The sequence below is a fragment of the Idiotropiscis lumnitzeri genome, chromosome 8 (assembly GCF_059441095.1).
Source record: "Idiotropiscis lumnitzeri isolate Australia: NSW breed Sydney's pygmy pipehorse chromosome 8, RoL_Ilum_1.0, whole genome shotgun sequence".
In the NCBI taxonomy this organism is placed as follows: domain Eukaryota; kingdom Metazoa; phylum Chordata; class Actinopteri; order Syngnathiformes; family Syngnathidae; genus Idiotropiscis; species Idiotropiscis lumnitzeri.
Window position 1 is genome coordinate 630,299 of NC_142398.1, and position 6,000 is coordinate 636,298.

Genomic DNA, 6,000 nt, shown 5'->3' on the forward strand with positions numbered 1-6,000 from the left:
AAAATAATAAGTTTTAATAATAATTTTTTTTTTTTTGTTATAGCATGAATTTCACTCTCTCTCTCTCTACCCGTGTATATATATATATATATATATATATATACATATTTATTATTTATTTTTTTTAAGCATTTTTGAAGGTGCACCACTACTTCGCACTTTTTTTTTTTAAGCATTTTTTAAGGTGCGCCGCTACTTCGCGGATTTTCAGTTTTCGCGGGTGGTCTCGGTCCCCATTAACCGCGATAACCGAGGGTTCACTGTATTTTTTTCATTATCGAATTTTATTTTTTTCTATTCAAGTTTTGAGTTCATTTTCGTTTACTAAAATAACCTTGGGCTGCAACTACTATCACAGCAACGGCTCATTATATTTTGGCTGCTAAATATGCCAATTTGTCAGAGAGAAGACCGTGACAAAGAATGGCCCAATCGCAATAAACACTCTACACCATACGTTCCTCGTTGACGTGTACATGGGGTGTTGCAGAGCACAGGTTCCAAGCGTACCGATATTGCAAAATTGGGACAATGCGTGTGACGACACCAACTTCCGCCTCCTATGTCATCGAGCTTGGCGGCACGTTATCATTATGTATTTATTTGTAACAATTTTGACGTTGAGAGTGATATTAAAACTTAAGTAATGTGGTAGTTAAGAAAAAACCCTGGCTTGGGACCCACCGGAACAAGCTATAGCTTCATTTGTACTATTTGAGGCGCTCTCACAATCTGCGGCGCATGCACACAAGGTCGCTAAGTACGCTAGCTGCACTCGGACAAAACACGTAGGTGACTTAAAAAGAGTGACCGAAATTGCACACATGCAACTGTTTATCATAATGTCATAATTTGATATGTACATTTGAAGAGAATTTTTTTCAGCATGGGCACAAGAATTCCACCGAACATCGCCAGTTCAATGGGATTTTGGTTAAGTCCGCAAATAATTGTGGACAATATACTTTGGCTGCGCGCTCGAATAATTTTACTCGTATATACTTCAATGAGGGTGTAGTGTGGGTATCGGGATCTTTAACACGCCCTAACACGAAGCTGACTCTCCAACCGCCACAGCCTTTTAATGACGAAATTATAAAATAAACAAAAACACTGTTCAACAACATAAAATAAAATAAAAAATCACATCATACTTACATTTATAAACTTTAATCCTCAAGAACATTATTCTCAGGTTGACCGAAAGACGAGGACACGGGAGCGCCTCGGGCATGTTCTTCTTCCTTGTGTAGGCGAATGACGTTTTAAGGTGCTTGTCCGCCACCTGCTGTGCTGAACTATGTATTAAATAAGAAAAGCAAATTGTTGAATGTTTTTTCCCCAATGAAGACTGAATTGTAAAATACCCGGAAATGGCTTTTCTGTTTTATTGTGCATTTAAAAAAAATTCAGATTGTCCTTTTTTGTTGAGATAATTGTTGAATATTGAAATTGCACATGTAACTGGTAATTTAGTTTTAGATATTATTTGAACCAGTGGAGGGCCATGCATTTCACACCTGGGCCTTCAATGAAGTCCTACTTAGTCCTACTTGAATAAATCCGCCTCATAATACCATAATTTATGACACCACGGGTGGACAAACAATATACAGAAAAGCACTTAGACAGCACTGACCGAGTGTTGGACGATATAGCTTCTCTTGAAAGGTCCGTGTTGAAAATGGCCTCGCAAGTGAATCTTCAATTTCTAAAGATAAAGATGTCTTTTAATTGTCCCATAACGGGGACATTTGCAGTGTTACAGCAGCAAAGATATACATCACACAGTGGCACCGACGTAATGTAGCCGTTAATGTATAACATTGGCAGCAGGCATTCATAAAAAGCATGCAAATATACACAGTATATACGTATATACACAGATCCCCATGTATATACACACTTACAGCCCACAACATATACAAGTGTAAGGAAACACTCCTAATGCCTGTCTATGGTTCAGAGGGGAAATAAATAAAAATGCTGCAATGATAAAAAAAATACTGAATGATTGAAAATACTGCAATGATAAAAATACTGCAAGAATAAAAGTACTGTACCCAGCCAACATGTCCAACTGGGCCCCAAATGGGGTAAATGCGGGATTCCTGGGTACCAAGTGGGAATGGGCTAGAAGTGGGCAATGGTACAGGGTTCCATGTGGGCGCCATCTGGGATTGGTGGGCATGGGCTTAAACTGGGCAAATGTTGTGGGTGCAATACGGGTTGTGTATGGGCTAAGTGGGCATGGGTTAGAACTGGTAAAGATAAAGATAAAGATGTCCTTTATTAGTCCCACAATGGGGAAATTTGAGGTGTTACAGCAGCAAAGATATAGCTCACACAGAGTCGGCGGCGTAATGTAGCCGTTAATGTATAACATTAGCAGCAGACATTCATAAAAAGCATGCAAATATACACAGTATAAACGTATCTAAGTGTAAGGAAACACTCCTAATGTCTGTCCATTATACAGAGGGGAAAATGCTGTAATGATAAAAACTACTGAATCTACTACTGAAACCATTTATAGGTCCTATTTGGGTTATGTGTGGGCTAAGTGGGCATGGGTTAGAACTGGTCAACCATGTGAGGGTCTCATATGGGCTGTATATGGGCCAAGTGGGCATGGGTTAGAGCTGGTCAACCATGTCTGGGTCCTATTTGGGTTATGTGTGGGCTAAGTGGGCATGGGTTAGAAGTGGTCACCATTTATCGGTCCTGTTTGGGTTATGTGTGGGATAAGTGGGCATAGGTTAGAGCTGGTCAACCATGTCTGGGTCCTGTATGGGTTATAGATGAGCTAAGCGGGCATGGGTTTGAAAATTTGTTCTGGAGCCTTTTTGATATTTAATGCATGCTATGCTAATAGTAACCACCCGAAGACTATTCTCAGTAGAACTATTCAATGGATGCCAAAACGATAGAGACATGGCCATGGAGCCTATGCTGCGAGATTGTGAAAGGACTAAAATAAGTGTAGGATTTTTGAGGACCAGAAGTCAGCTTTTATTAGGTTTGACATTGATTTAACTTATGGAACAATGCAAATTATGGTCGGGTTGTTGTTGGACTTTTTCCGCTTTTGACTAAGGGACGGTTGTTTTTATTTTCTGGGACTCTTTAGAACAAGCGGCACGGTGGCGGACTGGTTAGCAAGTCCGCATCACAGTACAGAAGTGCAAGGTTCTCCCTGTGCCTGCTAGGGTTTTCGCCGGTTTCCTCCCACTTTCCAAAAACATCCATGATAGGTTGATTGGTCACTGGTCCAAGGTCTGAGTGTGAGAGCGGATGGTTGCTTGTCTCTGTGTGCCCTGCGATTGACTGGCAACCAGTTCAGGGTGTACCCTGTCGACTGCCCGAAGACAGCTGGGATAGGCTCCAGCACTCCCGGGGACCCTTGTGAGGACAAGAAGCAGTACAGAGGATTGATTGATTTATTAAAATTAAAATTAAATTCATGTATTTATCTATGCTAAATTTAACAAGGCTGGACGTTATATTTTGTGAATTTACATGTACCCCCAACTGTGACTTAATAACCCTTAAGGGACAAGATAACATTTTATAATATACCAGACAGCTAAGATTGTCATCTATGAACTATTTGACAAGGCAGGTCCAGCATTGTCAGCCACATCCAACAGTCAACACAGTTACTTTTTTTTAAATAAACAAAATCAACATTATTAATTAATGTTATTTTATTAATTCTGTATGCTGTGAAAGATCTTTATTCAAAGTATATTTGAAGTTATTTCTACCTTATTGCTTGATTTTTGTAGATTCAAGTTGGAGTTGTCAAAATTACAGATTCTTTTGAAGGCAGCATATTCAAACTGTGAGAAAAGGAGCGAATGCAAGCTACGCGGTCTTTGAGGTGCGGCAGAAGAGCTGAAAGCACGGTGAGTCCCGAACGATAATTGAATTAATTAATTAATCTTGGGTAAATGTCTGGCTCTCATTTTTTAGACTTACTTTACAATGTGTTTTGTAATTTTTCAAGGTTGCCTGTGTTGGAAAACTGCTTGGTGCGTTAGCTAAAACACAGTATGCTAAAATGATAAGTGACGAGAACACAGAGGGTATATCAACAACGTACGTACTCGAATTATTTTGGGGAAAACTTAAGTACATTATAATCACCCTTTTAATAATACTGATAAGCGTTGTGTGTTTTATTTATTTTTATGAGGACCTTTACAACGAGCTACATATTGTTAGCATTGGGCCTACGACGCTAAACACAGTGTCCCTCGATCTCTCTCCAAAATTCTCCAAAAGACTTAAGCTTTCACTCAAATTAATACAATCTACTCCACTAGCTCATTTAAGGCTTTTTTGTGATGTGTTTGATTTGGGTAAGTAAAGCAAAACATATTAACTGTTGAATGTTGCCTGTTATTTAAATAATAGAAATTCAAGATGAAAGTTGAACAGATATTGAAATGCTAGATTGGCTCATTCAGAATCATGCCACAATGTGCTTTGTATGTTTTGTGTGTGGGTTTATCAAGCTCTAATTCAATGCAGTGTCCAAAACGAGCGCGCATAATTGTTGGATGAATGTTGATTAATAGAGTCAGATAATAGTTAAAATTCCAACAGTTGAACAGATGTTGAAATGCTAGATTGGCTCATTCAGAATCATGCCACAATGTGCTTTGTATGTTTTGTGTGTAGGCTTATCAAGCTCTAATTCAATGCAGTGTTGAGCTGCATTTGAGAGGAACTACGTAAGTAACTAATGTGGAAAAATTGTGACTTCTTTGTGTACTTTTATTTTGAATATTCAAATTTTGTGGGTAAAGGTTAGAGAAAATAAGTTAAAAATGAGAGCTGTACAGGTATTTAAGTTTTTGGTTTGTAAAATACCCGAATGTGGGTTTCAGCAGGTGAGGCAATGATTGGACAGAGCAAAAGCTATGCTCCAAAATAGAAGTGATTACACCTTCACTAGACTAACCTGCAGCTAATTACATAATTATAAAATTAACACTTTAACCTGGCTTCCCCATCACAGATGTATTCTTTTAAATGCAAAGCTTTTTGTTCTAGCTTTTGTTGTTAAATGACATTCATGCCCAAGTGTCTATGCATCCATTGCAGGGATGTTTTCTCAAGTGACGAGTCTGAAGCCTGTGATGACGAAGTACCATCTACACCTCCCCATGGATTGTCACAGAGAAAAAGCTTCCTAACCAAGAGAGGCGCTGCAGAAGGTCCTTGAGTACGTCCAACGTGTTGAGTCTGTGAGTCTACTGCAGGATCTAATGCAGGTATGAAAATGATGAAATTTTAATGTATTATCTTCAAAATTATAAATAATTATTTAATTTCTTGAAATATAAAATTAGGTACCCTAAACCCAAGTAGGAACCCCAGTCCCAGTACATTCCTGATTCTGGAGCTACAGAGATCAAACCATCCTACTGTATCACTAAATAGCCCCACCTCTAAAACCCTGATTCGGAAGGCCGAGTTGAAAGACTTCAGAGTTCAAGATGGTCAACTGCAACTATGATAAGCCGAATGTGTTCACCCCAAGTCGGAAACTGAGAAAAAGACTCAATTTTCACATGATTTCAGTCCCTTCTATATTTAAAAGAATGTATTGGGGCTCTAAAAATGTGAAATATTTTTACAAGTATTTCTTTTACTACTCATAGGCAGTTTCATAATAATAGTACAATTTGGCATCGTGTATTGTTTTTTGGTTCCATTCAAAATGCACAAGACGTATAGACATATTTTGTTTGTGGATCGCTGCAGCATCACACGAGCGCACAGAGACAAACGTGGCAGCAACTTAAAACAATTAAAATATCGAATCGAAATCGGGAACTGAAAATCAAAAATCGAATCGGGGCTTGAGTGAATCGTTACCTCCCTAATCATAATCATTTTGGTAGAATGTTGTGCTCTTGCCCTTTGAGTGTATATGGCGTTACCGAAGCTGTTCACTTAATCGACAATTCCTTTCCTGTGACGTTTATC